Source organism: Hetaerina americana, unplaced genomic scaffold (genome assembly GCF_022747635.1).
Source record: "Hetaerina americana unplaced genomic scaffold, ioHetAmer1.1.p SCAF_1, whole genome shotgun sequence".
NCBI classification, from domain to species: Eukaryota; Metazoa; Arthropoda; class Insecta; order Odonata; family Calopterygidae; genus Hetaerina; species Hetaerina americana.
Window position 1 is genome coordinate 74,745,625 of NW_027286069.1, and position 25,835 is coordinate 74,771,459.

Below are 25,835 nucleotides of genomic sequence, written 5' to 3' on the forward strand. Positions count from 1 at the left end.
TCCAAGCATCACAGCGATCATCAGTTTCACAATATCCGTTATATGATACGTTAGTAGCTTAGAGAGTAAATTATGAATTGGACTGATTAAACTTGCTTTTGCAACTTGAAAAACCTTTGTGAAACAGATCCGGGGGTGTAAAAGTTATTATTTACGACAGTTACTGTTTTCATTTGCGCTAATAGATTTGGCAGTTAATTAAAGGAGAAATTAAGGAAAAGATGTGCGGGAGAAAAAGGCCAGCGTTAAAGCGTCCTAAATGCAAGGCGACAGAAGACTTTCAGATTGACACATTTCCTGTCGGACCTCATTAATTGAGTTTTTCTTGACATGACATGTACAGACCGAATTACTTCGTAAGATTTCCATTCCAGACGAAAACGGTGTTATGAAGTTACGAATTATAGATACACAATTCTTTTGTTTAGCATGTACTTCATCGTGGGAGACGATTGAAACAGTCGTCGCACATATTTATCTATCAATACCTGTCGAATTTTGATTATATATATTATTTTCTGGTTGCCAGAAAATGGGTTTCCAAAATTGACTTCCGAAAAAAGTGTGTTCGGTAAGGTTTCTAGAAATTTCTGATTTAAAAAAAGCAAACCTAAATAAATAGGGATATTCTAGATATTCAGAAAATAGAAAATTTAGGTTTTCCTTCTTTGAAATTGGTATTCTAGGAGAGTTGTTTCAACTCATTTTATTAATATTTCATATAATTTATGTATCAATCAGCTTGTGGCTAATATTGGAAACTTGCTTGAAATTTGTTCCTAGTAAAAACACAATCGTGTTGATAAATGATTCGATAGATGATGGGGTATTTTTCAAGTATAATTTAAATTTCCCTGTTTAATTGGGAAAACTCTACCAATTGAATTTACGGTTTATTTAAAAATATTTGGGTTCCATATTTAAGATTTTTTATCCTGAGATTTTTGAGGATATTTCATTTTGCATAATCCGAGAATTTTTTCCATTCATATGTATGATACCTTTTTGTTACATTCTCGTTTATATTATTATGAAATACTTCGAGCAAATATTGTGCGTCTTTCGTCAGATATGATTTCTGCTAATGTTTGATCATTGCTTCGTCAGGATTCTTTGATAACCTCGGTATTTAACATTTGGAGTGAAACGATAGAAAGGACTTTTCCCTACACTAGTTCAACAAGAGCACTGGCCTCTTATTGTTGATCATTAATATGAATTGATTTAAATTGTGAAAGAAATCGTTTTTCAGCTTGGTTTATCTGGATTATACTAGCGCAAGAAATTTATTCCCACATTACTTTAGTTATAAATGTCTGCATTGATATGTGTGGTCTTTTGGAATAAGTTTGACACTGGATTAGATTTGCATTTGTATTTTCAATTTATAACGAATACATTAAATGGAATGTCTGGAAGATTCCGGCATATTAATGGGATTATCCTTTAAGGCAAATTATAGTCAACATGGACTTGATGTATTATTTGACGAACAAAATGACAGTCGGAGCCAGATTCGGTGTGTGTAATGAGTAATCGGTGAGAACGTCTTGGTGCTAAGTTTATTGTTAACAAATGGGTAATAATAAGTGACATTTATGTGATCTCTAGGGTTTAAAACCTCGTTTCCTGTCGGAAATGTTTGTTGGGATCGCCCTCCTCTCGGCACGTTATCAGCTGACCCCGTATGGCTGGCAGAACGATCGAAAGTATTACATGCGAGACGACGATTTAGCTATGTCTCGTTCGCTGCATCAAACATCTCGAGGTTTTTAGGATGAGCTCTTTTCAAGCATATGAATATTTTGCCTTAAAAGCTTGCTTTAAACTACGGCGTTGGATTTTAAGACTAATTTTTGTCGGCTGACTTGCGAGAAATTTGGAGACTTCTATAATTATGATATTTAAGCAGATATTCTTGCACGGTTACATTCTAAGACACCAGTAAAATTGCGTTGATCTTTGATTATAAATGTGCCATACATTTCTATTTTATGCAATTGAAATATCTACCATAGAAATGGCGTGCTATTTATAATTTTAATGGGAGGGAACACATTTCCGACATTTCTGTGTTTTGATATCCAACGTCTTTTATCAAACGCGGAGGCCGTGTCCTCTGGTCGATACCATCAGGCAGTGATGGCACTTCTTATATCTTAGATAATTTATATTGGAAATTAAGTTAGTAAATCGTATATTTAGTGATAAAAAATCTTTCTGCATGCAACTGCAGTATTTATGGTTTTCTTTGTATGATAATTAATTGCATACATATTTAAAATTTCTCCGTAATCACTCTTATAATGTTTTAGTAACTTTACTGACTTGAGCGTTTCTGAAAAACTTTTTCTTTGTGCGATTTTGGTCGCAAGAAGCATAGTTTCACTCGACCTTGTCGTGATCGTGTGGCAATGAGTATAAAGAATGTAGAGTGACAGAAATAGAATTTTAATATGAGGAAATTACGGTTTTTTTCTGAGAAACTAATGTAAATATTACATACATGTATACACTCTACCCCAGTGATACAACGAGGACATGATGATGAATTTAATTCAGATTGAATTTCTAAGTGTATAAATTTATTTCAATTTAAATAATCAACTCTAATCACTCATTTGAACTCGACCAAACTAGTCTCAATTTTATAGCCGTACTTTATATGGAATAAGTGTTATCATTGAAAAACTCGCTCAATGAGCTTACTCGTTGTAAATTGAACCGAACATCTCTGTAAATCTTTTAAAATACTCAGTATTTTTATCACTCGTGCCGGACAAGTGCCCTTTTCCGTGGTAGAATTCCGAGCGATTTTCTCCGAAAGTCTCCGGATGCGCTGGATGTTATTTTTTTCTGACCAGTCGGGCCGAAAAACCCAGTCCTCTCTCCCTTCCTCTCCCCCACGCCCGGTTCGCGCCGCCGCCGCCGCGCTCGGACGCCGCGATTCTACACCCACGCTCCCCGACACGCCCTTTCACCCACTCGGCCGTCGTTCCTCATCAAGGGCAGAGTTTAATCGAAGGCTCGACGCAGACGATACCCATCTCCAAAAATTTCGTACTCTGCCGGTTTCTTTGAACTCACTGGCCACCGCTCAGTAGGTCACTTAATTGGTGGCTATTGATTTAGCCGATGTGTGCATTACGGTGGCACACGATCTGATTGAACCGATATTCATAGAAACGGATATTTCGACTCTAATAATGGTGTAGAATTCTTTTCGAAGTTTCGCTAAATATTGAAATAAATTCTACTGAATTACGACGGAACATTTATCATAGCGTTGACTGAGAATCTAATGCGCATTTAAAAGTTTCACTCGTACTTCTGGATAAATAGTTTCTATGCACATGGGTGATAAATTATTCATACTCGTAATAATTTGAGTGGTGATATGAGAAAAATATCAATTGTTTTGAATAATTCATCTTCTTTAAATATTGTTAAATACTTCAGTCTTCTTGTCTCATATAGATAAATTGATATTTGAGTTCTCGTACTTATATAGATAAGTCGGTATTAAGAAACGCGTACCTCGATAATCTCTTGAAAATATTTATCTGACTACCTGCAATGAAACTTTATCGTTAATCGTCGGGAGATTTCCTTATATTTGAGACCCCAGGATGCAGTCGACAATGCGTTGGTATTTATTAAGATTTCTGATTGGTTATTTTATCCAATTTATTTGATGACATTCACGGGTGGAGTGTTTTGAGCATTTGTGGGAAGGTGAGCATATTTTGAGTTATCTGGTCACACGGGGGCACCACGCGACGTTGCTAAATTACTATTTTTATTAGCTTTTTGAAGTTAATTAACGGTAGAAAAATAATATTTTGGTGATTGCATATTATTAATGGACATACACACGAAATATGTTTATTCATAGCATATTTGTAATTCGTAATAAAGCTATCAATCCTAAGCAGAACAATAGCTATCAGTGTTACCAGTAAACGATCCTTGATTTTCCAAGCTATTAAGATAATTCGAAATTAGCTGAAACCAATGTGTAAACTTGTCCTAAAATTTTGCATCGTATGGGGAATGAGTCATCTCAAGAGGGGAGCATTAAAAATTTCCGAAATTCGAAAATTCTTTCACTCAACAGGTCTTACCTAAAAATGCAGCTTATTATATGCATTTTTATTTTAAAAGCCTGAAATATTAAGTTTTGCTAGTTTGGTTAACTTTATGTGCGTTACACCCGCTATGTGAAAATTATATCGTGGAATCTACACCCGTTGTCAAAATGGGTTACATATTATGATATTTCCATCGAAGTTGATTTGATCTTACGATGAGCCAATAAACTGAAACGAAATTGTAAATACATTGATTTGATGGATTAAGACATTTGCGTATGTATTCTATGCCGCGCTACCGTCTACCCTGAAGCATACTGTGGTTTGCCGCCGTGGTGGCCTTCCCATCTGTTATACGTCAGCACTAATTCGTACACCAAAAAGTGACTGAAGGTTATGGACCGAAGAGAAAAGAGAAGAGATGGAGAATGAGTGGGGCGGAGGAAGAGTATTTTAGCGTTTCGCGCCCACTCTCCTCTTCCACACACTCCCGGCTGAATCCCCGCTCCCTCCCGGGTGACGTCTCCACGGCAGCACAATCGAACACTTTGTCCGACAACTCTGGCGGGGCGCCCTTTGACCCCCCCGCACTCCAAGGACGGTGGGGAAAAAATTGAAAGGGAAAGAAACAAAAAAGGAAAGCGCATGATGACCAACGCGAGATGAGACGAAAATTTTGGGCGGCCCAAATGCAATCGCCAACGAGTGGGGTCCTTCGGAAATATAGAATGGAGGAAAGGGGGGGGGGGAGGATCGCCGAGAAGGAACGCTGTCGTATGCCTGGGATTAGCCAGACGTTCGCGTGCTCTTAAGGTGGTGTTGTGTGCTTCGCTTGGGTTAAAGGTGAAGACATGCTCTGTTTCTTATCTCAAATTCACCTAGTCTTAGCTATTCATGCGTCGTGTTTCTCCTTTTGGACCATATTTCAGATTGATTAGGAGAATTTCCAGTACCTATGCGCTTATACGGTCAAGCCAACGGAACCGTCTCTTCGTGGCGACATTCAGCATGATTCTCAGCCTGACCTGCAAGATCGAATCCAGGGATCACGCTGATGAAATTATTTGACTTCCTATTTCGAACTTGACCCATCATATGGGTCGTTATCTTTGCTGTCATTGCTCGGAGCGTAATTGGTAGTTAAATATAACGGTCAACTTGGGAATGAATGAAACCAGATTGGTAAACAACGTCCGTTTTAAGCAACCTTTTTCCCGAGTATGCCCTCCTTGTTCCTTCATTAATTTTATACCAATCCCTATTATCCCCTGAATTCTCAGGGCGAGGGTCGCCAACCTATGGCCCTTAGGACGAATTCGTCGTTTCCATCCGGCCCACCAATGGCTGCTTTTGTCACTGCGAGAAGATAATTACTGCGGTATTTACTCCGTCGACACCCTACTTTACATTCCATCCAGTGGATAAGGCGGAAACCACCCCAATGAAATTGAAAGTACTTTATATCGTGTTTTTTTTTCATTCATGTACATTCTATTGGAAGGAAATGCCACTTATTCAGGATAGTTGACATTAAAAGAAAACGTGGTTGTCAACGCTATAGAGTGTAGGGACTTGCATATCTTCTTAAAAACTTCACTTTTTCCTATGCATTAGTTATGGTTGAAACAAAATTGATTGGGATGAAAATCATTCATATTTTCTGCATATATTCCTCCCCCTTTCACGTACCCTCTCTTTCTTCTTTAATTACCTATCAACATTTTCTAGGGTCAAGTTCCTTACATTCTACTGGATTTTCTTTTGTTGACTAAATCAATTAAATTTGAAAAAGTTAACAAAAATTGGTTTTGACAGCAAATATTTTTGGGATCATATGTACAATGAGACTGTCGTGGAAACGGTCGTCGTCCCTGTGTTGATTTATTTTTTCTCTCAACGTTTGCGTCACTTGCTAGGCTTATCATCTGGAAAGGTATATACTATAAATCCCCGTTCAATGCCTATGTACAATATTTGTTATCAATAAACCATTGTTCACCAACCATTACTTCCCTCTTCTTCACATTTAAGCCGACGGCAGTTGTTGCTCTCTTTCCTATTCCCGGAGTCTTCGAATTAATATTTTGTCCTGATGATGCGTCCTGAATAAAACGCGAAAATTTGAAGAAAAATCAGCACTGAGGTGCTTAAAACATTCTATATTGAATGAATTTAGTGAAAATCCAAATAAAATGTACCTATGTATACCTATCTATATTACTATACAAATATAGCTAGTATCTTCCACTATATAACGTGGGAGATAGTAATTACCTTACCTCGCCTCTCCCGCAGCCAGTTACGACATCTGACCCTGTGGGTTAAAATCACGTAGCCTCCGGCATTCACTATCAAATTTTGCCATCCATATCATTATGACGAGATAAATAATTGAGGAGTTTTCTAGCTACCTACCTCAATAGTATTTTGTATGTGATATCATCTCTTAAATAGCCTTCTTACTGGGATCACACCATCGCAGCCACATAAATGAAATACAGATACAAGGCAGACTGACTTTAGACCTATCTGGCGAGGGTGACCGAGCCAGGAGTAATTATAATTTTCCTGATAGTTCAGTTCTAGGATTTCGTAGCGCGCAGTCCCTTCTAACACAAAAATTTCACCCCCAACTTTAATGCGTGAATTTTATGTGTTGTGTGGCTTATGATGAGGTGGCCGAGAAGGAGGCCTAATAAATTATAAAAGGCATGGTAGTTCCGAATTTGTATATAACCTGCGGGGTCATGCAAGAACCGTAATGGGGATGCAAGGAACCAAGGATAGGAATTATATCATTCCTTTCATGTTGAAATAACATGTCACGTAGGCTATTTGCTGTCAACAGAATAATTAATCTTGATTCATATCAATCAAACAAACCACTGATTCCTATTTAAGGATCTCCAAATATTGGTAGCTTCCACGTAAGCGTATACAACCCGTTTTTTTTAATACGGAGCGCTGACTTTCTGTTAAAGTGATTCACAAAATCCCTTTCACCAATGGTTTTGGAAAAGTAGATATTATTACGTCAAAAATAGTAAAATATTTTGGTCGTATGCCGTGTGCATCTACCTTCGAGAAAGTACATTTTGAAACATTTCTGCAGACGCCATCGCACGAATAGTGGAACATTTTCCGGATGAATTATTCAGATATAGTAATAGCTATCTTCAAGTTTGCGTTAGTTATTAATTCTTTCTGCATATTTTGAGTGTATAGACTAAAGTAAATAAAATCAATTTGACAAATTTCAATTGAAACATACCGAATGCCTAAATAAGTCCCTCGAATCAGCGGAATTTATTCAGCTTTTGTTAAAACGCCTATGGGAACCCTTATACAGAAATAGGAAAGAGCACTTGAGTGAAATTTATCCTGTTGAAAAAAATACCACTAATCCAATTACAAACCCAATACGTGCTAATGGAATGGTGCAAAATTTCTGAAGAGTGTACTGTGAGCTAGTGTTTAATATCCATAGTTCCTGACGGAAATGTTTTGAATATTGATTTGAAGCAACGTTCCTCTAATTGGTATATTTATTTGTTAAATTTTATATTTTCTCTTTCAAAGAATACGTCTACATTTTTGCAGTGACAGCGATTATTGTAAAGATTGGGAGATTCAACTCTCTGCTTTGGGAGAACACCATAGCAATTATTTATGGTAAATTGACCTCCACCGACATTGGTATGAGGAGTATTTGTCCCTCGAACAATTCGCGATTAGAGTGGCATAAAACGATAGCAAAATTATAAAGATGCTGCCACACAATACAAAATCTTATAGTTAGTATTTAGTATATAATAATGCTAAAACTTGTTTTACAACACCGACTGTTACATAATACCCTTACAAACTGTAATAGTGACCTTTAGGTGTATACTTTGGCATAATTTTTAATGATATCACTTAGAAACTTTCCTACTTTTGGTAATCATAAATGTTTACTCATGAGAAATATTTTTGAACAAATATTCATGTATTTAGTTCAAAACTATCGTCGGAATATCCATAATGACTTTTTATTTTATCATATTTCATCTCTAAACGCAAAATTATCTTCCAGGGTATGATGTATGCCATGGCATTTCATTTATTAATGCTTTAATGCCCTTGAAAAATTTATCCTGCGCGTTCCAATTGACAGTACCCAATGAAAGACACCACTGTTGAGTGCTACAGACTTTTTCAGATCTCAGTCGTTTTTTTCACACGTGGTGACGTCGCTTCGGTTCCGCGATCTGGCAAGGGATGGACGTTAGCTGTCATCGCTAATTTTTTATTTTATTTTTGGATAAGAGTTTTAGAAAAGGATATCAGCTTATTAGTGTTAGCTAAAGTTAAAGATACTGATCCGGTCAATTAAATGTATCCTTATTTCATTTTAAGATGCTTATATATTAATAATTTTAAATAATCATCGGTTTTGTCATTGGCGATGTCAACAGCATGGCATTAGAGCCGCTACTGAAATCTGCCTTCTGTTATATATCGTAAAAATTCTTTTGAAATTAAACATACTCTATTCTACTCGATCGTCAAATATTAATGGAATTTTTATTTGGGTATTGATCAATCGAAGCGCACAAAGTCCTAGCGCATTTATGATTTAATGAGGTGCGTTTTATTGATTATATAATGGTCAAATTATTATTTATTATGATATCCGCGTCATACAAGTCGCATATACGACTGACGTAGTATCTTAGATGTGTAAATTACAATCGTCAACCCCGAAAGTCGTTTTGATCGGTGGCCACAAAAGCTCACACTAAGACTGTGACTTTTGAAAATCACAAGTGCACAGTAGAGGGATTCTTTGTCTGTGCACCTTTGGTCTTACAGAATGCTTTGCTAATCAAAGAACCAAACACCGTACACTTATCTGACGATTCCCATTCGTAACGAAGTCCGATAAATTCTTGTCAATGACTGATAATTCTATGCACTATAGTCTACCCGTGACCTTTAAAATAGATGTGCTGTACAAAAAGCGTGTCAACAAGGGGTTTCAACAGAAAATGTTTGCAATATCGCCGTGGGTAATCGTGTCGGTTCATTTTGGTTAGTTGACATTAGTACAGTTAACCAGGAAATTACAGGCAGAAATATTTGAAACAATGTGTTCTCACAGCCAAAATGCGTACAATTGTGATGGACACTAATAAGGGCAATCGTAAACCCATCATGTTCCTTACCAGAAAATTGTTCTCGTGAATATAATATCGCACGGTAAATTACCGCCGCGTGATTTTTTGACGGATTTCGAACATATCGTAGAAGTCATACCGGTCACTCATTCCCAATGCGAGATATCCACGAGGTGGAGTAGTCAAGTTTGGAAAAGTGGAGGAAGTGAGGAGCGTGGACCATTACGCCGGCTGACGGCCGCATAGTCATGAGTTCCGTGCGCCCGAGCGTTCGTACTCGAGGAGAGTGGGTGGGAGAGGGTGGAGTGGGAAGGGAGGAAGCAGGAGAGATGCGGTGATGTAGCAGGATGGTGCAGAACAGGGAGAGAAAATGGGGGACTACACTCGGGTAATGAAAATTGTGAGAGGGTGCCAACCCATTCGCTCCATCATAATATCCTCTCTTCCTCCTCCTCATGCGGCGGTTTCATCAAGACGCAGCTTAGCCAAAGCACTTAATTCGAACGCTTCCCCCTCCCCCCCATTCTCTCTCACCCCCAGACTTCTGTTCTTTCTCACTCCTCCTTCACCCGTTCCTCTGTGTTCAGTCCACCAGCAGTCATATTAAAACATCATCCACGTCATATTAAAACTCCAGTCCCTCCGCCTCTTGTGATGCGCAGGATACGCACCCGAGTGCCATAGAATTGCGGGTCGTTCGGGTCTCGAACGAATTTGCCTTATTTCAAAAGTATCTTTTGAGATTTGACTTTCCTCTTATCCGAGAAGTGTCTATTCAAATTTAAGAATTCTTCGAATTGGCGTTGAAACTTAAATTTCGTGATAATTTTTCGTTTGCGTTAGTTACTGTGCTGGATCAAAGTATTTGTTCATAGAAAGATATGACAACTTGCATCGCCGGTTAAGTTGCATCTATTTCCATTAAGAAAATACTAATAGTATTACAACACTGTATTTATATCCCTACAAGGTGTACATAAAAAGAATCGGTAACAATTTTTCCTGACGTACCCGTGAAGTGTCGGTTAAGTGTGCGCACGATCGCAGATCGTATTGGCATTTATAAGACGACAGTGCAAACCATTATCTCTGAAGATTTGGCGATGCAAAAGATCCGCGCTGCGGTGTGGCTGGGCGCTATGCTCCCAACCACACCTGCTCCAAGGTAACTGATTGCCTGACGAAAAACGGCATTGCAACGATTCTTCAACCCCATTACAGTCCCGAATTGGCATCAGCAGACTATTTCCTTTTCCCGAAAGTGAAATCCTCCCTCACAGGCCGCCACCATGGGATCCTAAGTGCCGTCAAAGAAGCTTATTCCCGTACCCTTAAGGACCTTCCAGAATCTGCCAGGGAGCCATCGAGTCGTCGAAAATCTGTTGGCAAAAGTGTGTCGACGCTAAGGGATGTACTTTAAAGAATTTTGAGGCATTTTAGCCTTGTCTGAAAAAAACCTATTTTTCTGAAACCTTTCACAATACTTTTTATACATAGTACCATGTATGTATTCACCCGGGTGGAATTATTGAGGCGCAAATAGATAGGCTGTAGAATTAATATACGCGTAAGAAATTATCTCGGTTTAGCAATTCACTGAACTGATTGTGGTTATCATTACTTTAAAGCCAATTGCTAATATAGGTATAACGTAAAAATACTTTTTGGCTCAAATCATACATGTAACGAATAAAAACATGCCTCCAATTTTTCATTCGGAGTTACAATTGTGGATGTTTTTCTTCATCGCAAACTTTTCCGCTAATTCAGTAAAATATAATTTTTGTAAATTTGAAAAATGAAAACTTTGTAAGTTACACTGAATTTTATTTTAAAGTTTTCCAGGCGAGATTATGCCCTCGCCTGGCAACTCAGAGGTCGTGGGTTCGATTCCCGCCTAGGTGGGTTTTCTTCCACCTAGGGCTAGGGTGTTTGTAACTGTCTTTACTGTATTCTACTGTAAAAGGGGTTAGATGAAAGAAGGGACTATTAAGTCTCAATCTCGCCTAAATAAAAACAAGTCGTGAAAACAAAATAGAGGATTTTTGCAGAATCCTGTATTTTGTACGTAATGATTTCCACTGATCCACGAAAGTGGTGGTTTAAATAAAATTCCGTGGAACTTAAAAAGTTTTTTTCAAATATTATCGTTAAGTTGAGCTGAGTACCACAGAATTCATAATTTTGATTTTTTATAATGTGAATTAATAGTGAGAGCAACCCATATATGGTCAAATTTATGTTAAATATATGTTGAATGTATTATAATTATGCCAAATATCAAAAATGGGGTCATCATGTCATTAAAATTATTTTAATATTTTGTTAATGAAATTTAGAAAACACTTAACCACCAAGAAAACTAATAGTTAACTGAGGAAAATACTTGATATTTTATTTTTAGCTTTGTGTGTCCATCAGAAACATGGTAGATCAGAAATGATGGAGACGAATATCTAATATCTAATTTCTTACGAGATATAAAATCTATGGAGAAAACTGGGAATGATTATATGGTTGGAAAAATTTAAAAAATGTTCAATTGCTGAAGAGAATGGATATTTTTTTTAGGTAGAATGGATTACTTTCATTGATTTTATAAGAAAAAGACAAGTAAATCGGGCCCATTTTAGGAAATTGCTCTCTGCAGAAAATAATGATAAGTAGAAGGGTTGAAGAAAACCAAGTAAGAGGAAGAATAATGTATTTATTGATGAAAAATCTAACGATATGGAGGAACTGTAGGGAGTTAAAAACAGGAAAATATTGGTGGTATTATTATTCAAATTTACAAGTGCAGATAGACAGTGTTAGGTGGCACACAAGTCCCAAGTAATCACAAAAGAGAATAGATAAAATCATTCAGTAAAATAAAAGTACACTTAAAGGAAAATTCCAAACATAAATCTCTTTCACAAAACAAGAAAATCTCCATATCATTAACATCAATCAATCAGCAAGAAAAAAAGATAAATTAAAAAAATTAAGCGCAATCAAAGAAAGCAAAGTAGAAATGTAGGAAATGAGCATCGATAAAAACCCTTAGGAGCATAGTTCATCAAAATAACCTCTAGGTTGAAGATTTTGTATTACTTTAATTGTCATAAAATAGTTCACTCACTTCCGGACATACGTCTGCCAATCGGTGATCTTCCATGAAGTTTATTCCGTGGATCTTTCGAAACATCTCTACGGATGTCGCAGGAAACCCTGAGTAATTTCACTGTGGAATTCACGTAAAATTAGTTAATAAGAAAAAAATGAATAAGAGCAAAAAGGTAATATTCTGATGAATGGTGAATGCATTCATCTTTTTGGAAGAGATATGGATTATCTTCATTTAGTAATTGAGATCAAATGATCATTTCAATGCGCAATTGTAATCAAAAGTATTCGGTATCAAGACAATAAGCTGTTGAATCATCTAAAATTATTTACGAAATATATAAGACCTTAAATTTCCTACAATGCTCCTTGAGTGATAAAAATTCATGATTTCATGAAATTTTCTCGGGTCTTCCACCGGGTCATGGGTTCCATGTTGGCCGACGTTTCGATGCCCGACGTCGGCCAACATGGAACCCGGTGGAAGAGAGAAAACTTCATGAAGCAAATACGCCGGGAAAGCACCAGATCAAAACTTATGACGCTTGTGAATAGGTGGTGAGTAGTATTCATTGAATAGAAATAGAAATTTTAGATTAAGTTTGGGCATTTAAGAGAAAGTGGAGAGTCTTGCGTCAAAACAATCCACGGGGTATTGTCTTTTAATTTCAATCACGTAACTCCCCTTGTAAAACACGATCCCATTAAATGGTGCTTTCATACCCTGTATTGCGCCGTAAGATGACTACCATTATCTAAAAGTTGGTTAATCATGGAACAAGTTAAAATGTATTTGGGCATAGGGCAGTTGTTATATTGCCGAAATTCCGAATCACGTTTTAGTAAATTGGGAGCAAATTTTTAAGAGGGGGAAAAGGTTGAAAAAAATTTCATTTAGACCCTTCCATCTTCATGATGGTTTGGGCTTGAAGTCTCTAGACCTGATTGTTTTGTTTTTTAATGAGTGAAAGCAAATATTTCTGCATGATTCTAATATTGAGTAAAAGAAAACAGTTTTACTTATACTTATGAATGAAATGTGAGCGATTTCGGAGTGATTTAGTCGAAACGTAGGGCATACACTCTCATGTCGTAGAAAGAATCTTGAATATATACAATAGCCCTGATACCTCGCTATTTTTCCGCTTGTGTTACAGATTTTTTCAAACCACCTTCAATGTTAATAATTTGGGAAAAACTGGATATTTAGCTTCCAACCTAGGACACTTGAAACGAGGTATTTTTGACTGTTTCCCATTTAGGATTATAGACCCTGAACAATCCAGGAAAACCTACCTGGTAGTTTTACCTGAGAATGTGCATCCTATGTTATCCTCGTCATTACCATAGTCTTCGTTGCTAATTCTCGGAAGTAGCTTTATATAAACATATGCTACAATCAGGATTAGACAGGATTCTTATTATTTTGAATACGTACAAAAATTTGGATACTGTATTTACAGGAAACATTCTTTAAAACAGTTAATTTATTTTCTTTTGGTAGTCAGCAGAAAAATGTTGAAGCTACATACAAAAAATTCGGATGTTAAGGAAAATGAACTATGCATGTAGTTTTCATGTTTTCGGTCAGAAATATATGGCTGTTGTAGGGTAAAATTTTGCACATTACAGAGGCCTTATGCGGTCAGCATTTCGTTGAAAATGATAACTCAGATCTCGTGCCTTGACGAGTATTTTCTTTTTAGTAATGAATGATGTCGTGGACGTACCGGGCCTTCAGCGGCACTCGTGGCCGAATTCAAAACTAAGAGCAGAACTCTGCTGTTGGCGGTCACTTTCTCGTGATTTAAAACGGGGACATGAAGGTAATCATGGATTCATGCAGTTACTTTTGGTTGTTTCAATAAAAGAGTTAGCTTGAATTTGTGCTTAAATGCATTATTTAACAATTTCAATATTTGAGGTTAATTTAATTTTGTGTAAGAATTGTTGCGCTGAGTAAATTTGCTTCTTAGTCTTACAATTTACAAATACGAAAAATCTGTATACATTTCTAATATGCACTTATTTCCTCATTTTTTGAGTCCTAAAAATTAGCGCATACAAAATGTATTACTATTGTTGTTATATTAAAAAATAGCTACATGAATATACGAGGACGTTTCAAATAGCTTTCAAAAAATGTCTACCATTAAACTTCGTTGTTGATTTCTGGCCGTATGCTATGCATGTGTAATTGACATTTTTCCGATGTTTTAGTTTATATCACTCTAATATTATTAGGTGTGCTTACATTCAGTGCTTATATTTGAAACCAAAATTTGTTGCAACGGTTAACTGATGAAATATCCATACTCAAATACCCTATTATAACTTTTTATAACGGTTCAATACCCGTGGACGTATTCTGAACAACAAGTTATAGCACATTGCTAATCGGGCTTATAGATTAGAACTGCTAGATACTCATTATTTTTTGCGTGCCATGCAACATATGTGTTAAATTTTATAGTTATGATGCGAATATTTTCTCGAAAGAAAAATCTCTTACCTCGGCTCTCTTTTTACTTATTTCGGTTATCAGATAACCGTTTAAATGTTATCTTCCCATTTAATTAACCAGGAGTTACAAATATTGAATATAGACGGGAACAGCGGTAGCCTCCATTTAATGACCCCCCCTGTATTTTCTTGGATTTTCTCGTGGGCACATTGCGTGCTTTATTTTGTGGGCAAGAGAACACATTTTGGACTACTTGAAAAACCTAAGTCTCGGTGATTTCTGAATTCAATATAACTATTTTTTAGATACTCTGAAAAGTGTTGCAACCTAAGTATATTTTTAAAGAAGTTAAAAAATAGCAGGTTTTACGTGAATAATTAGCCATAATAAACCAATCATGATATTTATTGATCTGTCATTACAAGGAAATCATTAATGATAATTTAATTGAAAATTTGACTCGAAGCCGATGATGTAGTCGCCATGCCCTAGGTTTCGCTTGGGAAAATTAAAGTCCCCATTTTCCGACGAGATTTTAATGCTGTCGTAGTTTAATTGTTCACTTAATTTTTAATTAATCGTCTCCTTTCTTAATTAGTAAAATGTAGCGGAAAAAGATAGCGGGGAAAGAAAATTAACTCAAGAGATAAAATTGGAAAATATTAGTTTATAATCGTTGACGTGGCGCCACGTCTCCCTCTTCCTAGCTCTTTCCGAGCTTCCTCTTCGGAAACACTTTCTCGATACCGGCGAAGGAATCCATAAAGATATGGCGAGTTCCTTGAGCTTTCTTAGTTGAGATATAATGAAGTGGTGCACTCTTTGTCTTCCATTCAACGTAGATAAGGACATCCCCTTCGGCGGCATTGACATTTCTGTCAAAACCCGGAAGGCGATACGTCTTTCTAGGTAGACGGGGTCGGTTTATTGCGTTAAGTTTATTCCGAGACATCCTTGTAACGCTCGTTTATAATGTCGACCAATTTTATGGATGTAAAATTGTTTTTTTTATATGGCAGCTTGTTTCCCCTATTTCCCCAATGTGGTAAATGTTATCTTTGCTTTCAAAATGGCGTAATTGAATGCCTTCATTGCATGGACAAGTGAAGTCAAATAACTTGAGAATATTATGGACCTTCCATATTATGGGCACTGTAATATCTCTGTGCACCGATAAACAAAGCCCAATATTAATGATCGTCTTGTATTTCTTGAGTATACCCTATGATAATGTATGGAATCAGTAATTGCAGTAAAAATGCTTACAACTATCATCCTGATGTCTAATAGTCAGTTCAAATTTTATGGTAACATATCGAGTTGAAAAACCTCTCAGATGCAATTTTGTCGTATGCTACACATTATTTTGCCATCTGACGTTGAAAATTGTTGCAAATTGCCGTGAGAGCGAGCAATTTTTTCTTACGAGAAATGCGATCCCCTCCCTCACTTCTTTATTGATGGGCTAGGTTCCTCGAACGTAATTCCTCGATGCGATACCCACCATTTCGTCTATTTGTAATTTTGTGATGTACGCACTCGGGTAGTATGGGGACGTGAGAGAACCGAGTGAGGGTGGGGGAAATTCGCGATGTTTAATTTTTTTGCGGGCGTCCATAAATAGATCCTGCGTCCGGCATCGTTTTATGAATCGTCTCAATCGTCTGTGCGGAAGATGAGTGGGAAGCTGGAGACGAATGCGTTTTTCATCCCCGCAAGCATGCGGACCCGGCGGGATATCGATGGAATGAGAGAGCGATGGAGGAGAGGTCACAGAAAACGGCCGGAGAGGAGTCTGGATAGGGTGAGGGTGGATCCTGCGTCTGGAAGCGCCATCCCGCCCCTCGGCCGCACTCTTCCTCTCCCCCTCCTGTCCCCTTCTCTCCGCCACTCCTCCACAATCCCTTCCGATATGATGCTCCTCCACCGCGGCCGATCACCCCACCCACTTTGCGGCACGGTAAACTTAAAAGGCATCGACGTCCCATGGGTCTCATCCACCGGTTGAATCCTGTATTCCGATATCGTCCCTCGCCATGATTTCCGCGATATGAATTCGGGAACTCGGGGAACAAAGAGGTTAAAGAAGTGCGAGTTAAGATGTTCCGACTGTTAGGATTGCCGGCAGGTCAGTGGACTGGCGGGAAACTTATTCGAAGGCGCCCAGGTTGTCCGACTAATATTATCTTCGGCTCTATTTATGTTCCTCGCGTCCTCGCGGGCAGAGCACAAGTTTGCCGTAAGTCATTCGAAATCCATAGTTCCATTTGTTTCATTTCCGGACTTAGCTGTTTGCCTTTTCTGTTTGTGTCGTACTCATAAACCCACGTCTCGTCTCCAGTAATGATCCTTTTGATGAATGTGTGATCGGATTCAGCCTCGCAAATCATGTCTTTTGCGACGTCAACACGGTCTCTTTTTTGCATGAAATTGAGGTCTTTTGCTGCTACACGACGGAAACCCAAATCATTAACCACAATGTCTTGGGCGGATCCATAGGCAATGTTCAAGTCCTCCGCTATTTCTCTGATGGTTAATTTGCGGTTATTGACCAACATTTCTTTTACTTTATCAATTTTTTCACCGACTTTCGATGTCGATGGTCTGCCACTGCGTTCATCATCTTCGATTGACTCACGACCACTTCTGAACCGCTGGTGCCACTGGTAAACGACCGTTTTTTTTAGAGAATCGTTGCCGAAACACTTTTCCAACGTCCGTGCGCCACTAAATCCGTTTTTTACGCAAAATTTAATACAAGTTCGTTGTTGCAAATTTAAATCCATTTCTGCAATTGTAAAAAATCGCCAACACACACAGAGATAGATGTACTCTTGGCTACGTAACTTTTGCAAATGTCAAGTTATGACACTAAGATTTAAAGGGAATATCAACAACAGATGTACCAATTTAACAAAAAAAACAGAACTCAAATCGGAACGATGGGAGCGCCACACGGTGGTTATTCCGGGAACTTTTTGATCAAAGTAGTATTTTCGCTTACATCAGTGCTGTTTCCACAAGCTGGGGTAAAAAACTATGAAGTTATTCCTTTTACGGAAAATCTTAAACGTGTCGGTGTACATGTACAATACTCACATTTGGGTTTTCCCAAAATAGCTTGTTTCCTTACATATCTCCCTATTTTTGAAAAATTTCTTGAAAACCGATCAAGTTGCGACCACGATCGAGTGATACACGTACGGTTTTCGTTAATCAGTGTTTTTCCTCTGATTTATGTGGACTTTTGCATGTTTGTAAAAAATATAACGTAGAAACGATTTTCATTACTTAAAAAGGAACCCATTTAATATGACGTCACATGCAGATGTAAGACCAGGAAGACTAAGTATTTGAAATAATTGAATTGTAATGTATATATCGGTATATCATAAAGCAGTATGGTTCAACAATTCTATTTCTATGGGTGCAAATGCACTTTTATTTCATTTTATTTAGCCCTACAGGACAGAATTCCTCACAAGCAACCGGTTTTGAATTTTACAATCCTCATTTCCGATATGTTTCTCAGGATATCTATGAAACAGTAATTAAAGTTTGCCTATTCAAGTAGCTTCCTGAACCTTTTTAAAATAAATAGCAACTAAGCATTAATTATAAATATGGATTTAAATATCGATCAATTTACGAATAGAATTGGACAAGATATTGTCAGTGGTGACTCAAGCTTCGCAAAGTCATATCTCTTGCCTTATGGGCAGAGTAGTAGGCGTTATATTTCTTTTTCATTTATGCAGAGTAGTATTACTCACTCTGCTATTTTACGCTTTTGCTGCTGATGAGTACGTGATCCAAGTTTCGTTTAGTGGATGAGCTGTACATATAGTTTATTGTCATTAAATATATCTGGTTTAGCAGGGAAAATGCATAGCAACATCTGACAAAGATTCAGGTTCTCTCTTTCTCTTTAAAAACTGAATTCCTAATTGGTTGAAATGACATTAAATATCGGTTCTCATTTAGCACAGCTTTAATTGCTGTCACTATACTGATAACTAGCTTATCCATTATATTATATGATTTATTTAACTTACCTTATTTCTTCTTTTTTTTAAATTCACGTGAACTTGTCTCAAATACTCTCATATCATTTTCAATTTAAACTACAGGTCTAATGTGGTGGAACTGTTCCATAATAACACATATGAAAACTCTTGCGAGAGTTTTCGCCTCTGTTATCATTTTAAATATTGTTGAGGGTGTCTAGAATTGAAACAGCATGAAAAGAAGGTAAAAGTTTTGCGTCTTACTAATATTAAAAATATAAATTATTTCGTATCATTCTATTAAATAGTCAAATTGGCAAAATGTAATCGTTCCACAGATCAAGAATTTCGTCATATGTGAGTTTTATGTAAAAAGTCGGCCATGAAATTGAATATTTTGGGCGATGCCGCGGGACTGTTACGCATAGCCGTGAACTTCTAAATAGCCTTCCCTGTGCGTACTTTCTTTCATACCATAAAAATGTCTAGTGGCTTGCTTTCTCTTCCCCGCTTATCTATCATTCTCTCTTCAATCATAGCCGTCAACATCCCTCTACCTCTTCAGATCTCTTCCATCAAACTTTTTCGAATGTCGCCGAAGACCTTCCTCCAGTCCTCTACTATATGTAAACACTTCATCGTTTATCTTCCTATCTATCAAACTTATTTTCTCTATTCTTCAACATACTCACGTCCGAAAGTCTACAATGTACGTTCATCATTTTGCTTTAAATACCAGTTGTCGACGCTATGCATTTCCACTCTCCACATTAATATATATATATATATATATATATATATATATATATATATATATATATATATATATATAAGTCTTTCCGATACGTCTTTCTATAAACCCCAAGATCATCATTCCTTCCCTCTTAGAGCGTTTCCAAGGAAATTTTTCTGTCTCCTCTCTTTCCTCTGATAACCTCCCCACTTTTTTTTATTATTATCTCACTTCCATGCTCAAATTCGTCCAAATTATTCTAATGGTTGCAATGGCTTACCTGCTCATGTTCTCCTAATTTGATTTTGAACTAAAGATTTGAAATTTGTTGAGAATTTTTTTACTTTTTATCTTATTAATTAATTTCATCATAATCCTCAGACCGGTATTACACTGCTGTAAGGCGCTCACTAAGTTATGCCAAGCTTTGACTGGCTGACAAACTATTCCTTCAAGGCCCACAAATTTGGCTAACAGGCTTTCCGCTTTTCTTTCGTTGCTAACCTAAGCAATTCCTTAGCTTGCATTTCCTAGGCGTTAAGTTCAAAAAGGACCGGTGGTGACGAGCAAGCAGGAGTTACTCTGCTGCCTACCCTGTCCATTTGGCTGCCCTAATCCGCTACCTTATTCTTGCAATTTGAGTCACGTAGATGTTTCAAATAACCCACATGTTCTTTCTCTCCAGCACTTCCCAAGCTCACTACCTCTCTCTAAGTAAAACCCTGATGAGTCATCTTACTTATCATCCAAATCCAAATTATATCTTTATCGCGTACGAAAAACATTCCTTTAGCCCTCGCATTATGCTACGTTCCTTGTTTTCGGAATCGCAATCAAAGCATCTTTTATGAAATCTTCTAGTAATATATTCTTTCTTTAATATGATAATAGGTGAGAAATTACAATTACATAATGTATCTAATTACAATGGACATAATCTGACTGGTTCGTGTGTTCCATCAGGCTTAATGCATGACAAAGAGACTGAAGTGATGTTTTAGCAATTAGTACAGTCACGTAAAACCCATTGAATGAAGTTTGTTATAAGATAAGATAGTTTTGTATTTAAAGGCTGTCGAATTGTATCATCCGTTTATGTGAAGTTAGCTGCGAAATGTATTTTTTGAAGTAAATGCTTGGAAGTGGTGGTTATGCTCAGTTTTTCTCGCACCCAAAAAATGAACTCGGTCGATTGGCCTCTGCAAAATGATGCGTGATCAGTGGTTCACTGCTGGTGTCTCAGATGGTTACCATCTTATTCAATAAAATTCTTCTGAGATGCCGATTGTTGAAGGAACGAATGGAGTGGTTTCATCTGCCTTTTAGGTGATTACTCTTTTGAGTTATCGTGTTTTCGAAGCTGTCGAAACCTCTCGGTCCTAAAGTCCGAAAGTCAATCCACTTTGCCCACTCAAATTCTGTGCGAACTTCTTCGGCTTTCTCAACGGGGATGGTCACAGATATTTTGAGAGTTTTTTTTCGCAAAAGATAGGTATCAACGGACCTATCGCCTCTATTCCATTGAAGAGGGATAGAATTTACCGATTTCATTTTTGGCCTTATATTATTTTCCAATCGATGTATTGTAAATGTGTATGATATTTGCATTTCGTTCTAATATTGAAATATTGTTAAAATTATAAATGAAAATAAAGGAGGAAGGAAAAATTCTCAGGTTCGGTTCACGAAAAGATTTAGATACACGATGTGCTATCAATTTAACGTAAAAACCTGTATATGTCTTGCTGGAAAAGAAAATACTTTGTTCTCTCACAAACGTATGTAGAAGAACAAAGTATTTTCTTTTCCAATATGAATCGCTTCCCCAAAATGACGCCTCCAACATTCCTATATTTGTGTCTTCTCCCAACAATCCGAAGGTTTCATGGGGTTCAATAGAGTTCACCTATTACTAAACCAACGTCATGTGAAATCAGGGTTTAGGGGCCAGTTCCTTTCCCTATCGTTTCCGAGGAAGATCTGGTACAAGAAATATTATAAGGGTTCCTACAGAGCACTTAACCAAAATTATTTCCTGATACCATTGATAGTTGTCGAATGATGCACAAAAAGTAAAAAAAATATTGCAATGACGACACATAAATGCAATTTACGAGGGAAGAGAAATTTTTTAATATAATTTTGTAAGGTAATAATCGAAAATTAAAGATATAGAAATATAATCCCCAGCCGCTACTCGCTGATTTCATTACCCGTTAAGGTTATGAGCATTCGCATTAATCCTTGTAAGCGCTTCTGCCTTTCTCCATGTGAGATTCATACGGAGAGTATCATAAAAATACATTTTATTTCCTCCAAAAATAGAACTTATTTACGAGAACTTAATTTATAGAACTTATTCCTCGTATATACTTAATTACTACGTACTTGCCATTGTAATAAATTTAGCGATATACTATGTTGCGCAGAGATGTATGCTTGAATCTTAGTTATTGGGACATTCAGTTTTTCATGAAAATATTTGCTGTTTGTGAGAAGTATTTTATTACTCTTCTTGTAATTTTCTTTACTCTAATGTATTATTTTTTACTCTGAAAGCATAGTTTTCGTATCAGCTACATGTAATTTATGCCATCATATAATAAGGTTGTCCCAAATTTATTTCAAAGAAGTGTATAATCAATTACTGAGAATTATTTTTTCATCGCCAGTATTTCAATTCTAAAAGTACTTTACTGTAGCCCTCCATTCTTCTCTCATTTCAGTAATAACTACCTCACCCCCTCTGAAGAAGCTCTGTTTCATTCCATCTTTTTTGTCCCATGTACTTATCCCTTAGTATTCCTTGCGGGGTCTTACTTTCAATTGTCCCTTCTATTATGTTCCGAATTCATCCATTGTGCCTCAAGGTGTGTCCAATCTATCTAGTTCTTCTTTACCTTAAAGTTCTCCATGAAGTTCTTTTCTCTTCTGCTCTTCTACGTTCTTCCTTGTTCCTCATTTTGTCTGTCCATTTAATCTTCATCATTATTCTCCAGCACTATGTTTTAATGACTTCTATTCTTCGGTGGTCCATTTTTCCAATGCTCTATTCCTCTAATCCTCAGAGTTCCAGGCCCAATGTGAACATTTTGACGAACTGTTTCCATCCACAGATGATTTAAAGATAGTATATAGTTTCCCCATCTTCATGAACGCTTTCTTAGTTTGAGCTATTCGCCTGATATCCGTCGAATTTATTCCATTCCAAGTTATACTGCTACCGAGGTAGTTGAATGGTTCCACTTTCTTTAGTTTTATTCCTCTAATCGTGATATCTGCCTTAATTTTGTTTCTTCCACACACAAGGATTTTATTATTCTTCTTTAGTATGCCCTTAATATATTCCCAAAGTACTTGGTCATAGTATCTACATCTACTCAATACCCCGCAAGCCGCCGCAAGGGCGTGTGGCGGGGGAATTCAGGCTTGTATCAGGGAAAGTATTCAGGCTTGCTTACATAATTTCATTAATGCATTAATATTTAATAAAAGTGCTTCGTATTCATGTAGTAACTAACTTAATATTTTCAGTTACGGAGGGTGCAAACTCGCACACAATACGCATCTTCACCCTACGCATAATTTTGTGGCGTTAATTTTATCGAAGGATTTGAGAACCCCCGCAGGGAAAAATCGTTCCTCCGCTCACCACAAAACATTCAATTTTGAAGTTAATTTTCCTCTCCGTAAAAACGGAACAGGAGGGGTCTTCAATTTAGGCCTTCCCCGGGCCCAGCGCTTAAGCAAAAAGTGGTAATGACTATGGAATTAGGTTACTTAATATTATTGTCAGAGCAGCAAACCGTAAAATAAAAGATATAAGGTGACAAAACGGTTTGATTAACTGAATTTCCGCGGTCGTCATTGTTGTAAAACTGGCTGAATGCAAAACTTTTGGCCTCCTTGAAAGGTTGATAAATGCCTCTTCAAAGATTAGATTTTGTTCACCCACCTTGTGCTGATTTTATCGCCCACGAAAGTCATAAACTTTTGGGGTTGATTTGATCGGTGAGCTAACTCCTCGTAGGCATTCAACCCAGCCGCAAGCGGGTTCAGATTAAGAAAAAGCTTTGATCGGGGACTGTTTCCTCCATAAGCTGGTTTTCTTACAAATCTGTTATTTATAAAATTACACAGCTTGTGCTTTGTTGACTGTCTCCTGGATCAAAGACAACAAATTTTCGGCATCCGAGTGTCCCACAATTTTATTTTCCAGTTTGATATAGACGATTTTTTTAATTTTAAAAACAGAAACTGAACTTGATAAGCTTTCTCCCATTCATATTCTAGTTTGAAAATGAATGAAGTAAAATAAGTGGCATTTCGACATTTGCGATGATTTTGATGTGATTTACGTAAAAATGAAACCTCTGATTGATCATTGGTGTGGAATGTATCGTCATAAAAGCCTCATATGATGTGCACAAATAGAGCTACCTGTATAAGTGTGTGATTCATTGCCGTGTGCGTAGTATGAGATAGATAGATGTCTTTATTTGGGCGAAATTGAGACCAAATGGTCCCTTCTTCCATTTAACCCATCGTCGTATACATATTATATTAGGCAATAAACTTATAGTTGCATTCATATGTACACATACATACATATAGACAGACATAAATTCATTTAGCACAGATTTGCACATCGAAAAGAAAAAAGTATATATATATATTATTATTATTAAAAATGCACATGTGCTTATAGACATTGTCAGGTGGCACAGAAGTCTCAAATAGTCGCAAAAGATAATAGATAAAATCAGACTTCAAAACACAAATCTCTTTAACAAAACAAGCGAATCCCCATCCCATCCCAGTTTCTAGCATGTCAGACACACTCTCCATCCTCCTATGCTTCCCCAGTACATATCGGGCAGCCTTCCTTTGCACCTTTTCCAGTTTTTTAATATGACCTACTTCATGAGGGTCCCATACAAGAGAAGCGTACTCTAAAATTGGTCTTACTAGGGTCTGATACGCCTTCTCCTTGGTTGCTCTAACGCTCCCTTTGAGGTTTCTCATCGCCCAATGAAGAGTTTCGAAAGCTTTCTTAAAGATGTACTCCACATTTAGCCCCCACCCTAAGTCCTTAGTTAAATATACACCTAAGTATTTGCAAGTATCACTTCTAGGAATGACATTTTCTGAGAATTTATATTCGCTATTGTTTCCATTTACCTTGTTGCTAAATGTGATTGATTTGCATTTGCTAACATTTATATCCATCCCATTTTTTGTCACCCAATCCGCCATTTTATTAATGTCCCTTTGAATTTTGTCACGGTCTCTGTCATTTTCGACTTTCTTGTAGATAATACAGTCGTCTGCAAAAAGTCTTATCTGAGAATTAATATTTACTGGGAGATCATTTATATATATATTAAAAACAAGAGCGGGCCAAGTGCGCTTCCTTGTGGGACTCCCGATGTTACCCTTGTTTTTTCAGAATACACTTCTCCTAATTTGACCCTTTGTGTTCGACCTTCCATGAAATTTTTGACCCAAGAGATTACTCTTCCATCTGTTGGTAGTGGCAATTGGCCCATCTTAAGCATTAAGCGATCGTGGTCAACTTTGTCAAAGGCTTTTGACAGGTCGACTATTATAGCATCCACTTCTGTTCCCGTATCCATAGAGTCGAACATTTCTTGGCAGAACCCTAATAGCTGAGTTTCGCAAGAGTGCCCTTTTCTAAAACCGTATTGGCGACTATACAACCAATTCTCACTCTCCCACAAGTCCCAGAGATAATCAGCCATTATCTTTTCTAATAGCTTGCATACAACTGATGTCAAGCTTACCGGTCTATAATTATCAACTAGTGCCTTATCTCCTCCTTTGAAAATTGGCGTAACATATGCCTCCTTCCAAGCATTTGGCAGGGCATTATTGTTTAAGGAAACATTGAATAAATGATTTATATAATTTGAAACGACACTACCACCCAATTTAAGCAAGTCAATTGAGATATCATCTGGCCCTTTTGATTTATTCGCCCTCATTTTCATAATTTTTTAAATAAATTTCTGCGCTCGTCGTTTTAATACTTTTGGTATTTAATATTTTTTCGCCTCCTTGTTGACTCAGAGATGTATCTACAGAATCCTTTTTATTTACCATAACCTTAAATACACTTGCATACCAATTATTAAACGCATTAGCCTTTTCCTTATCATCAACGATTAGTGTTCCATCCTCTTTTTTTAAAGCTGTTATGTTTTCCCTGTTGTCTTTCCTCCTCCGGAGGTGCTTATAAAATTTATTTCCATTATC

General features: G+C 37.1%; 1 protein-coding gene across 1 annotated transcript in view; it reads left to right on the forward strand.

Moving 5' to 3' along the window:
• LOC139686109 (uncharacterized) overlaps window positions 1-25,835 on the forward strand; it is a 179,855-nt gene that overhangs the window by 27,538 nt on the left and 126,482 nt on the right. The window lies entirely within an intron of this gene.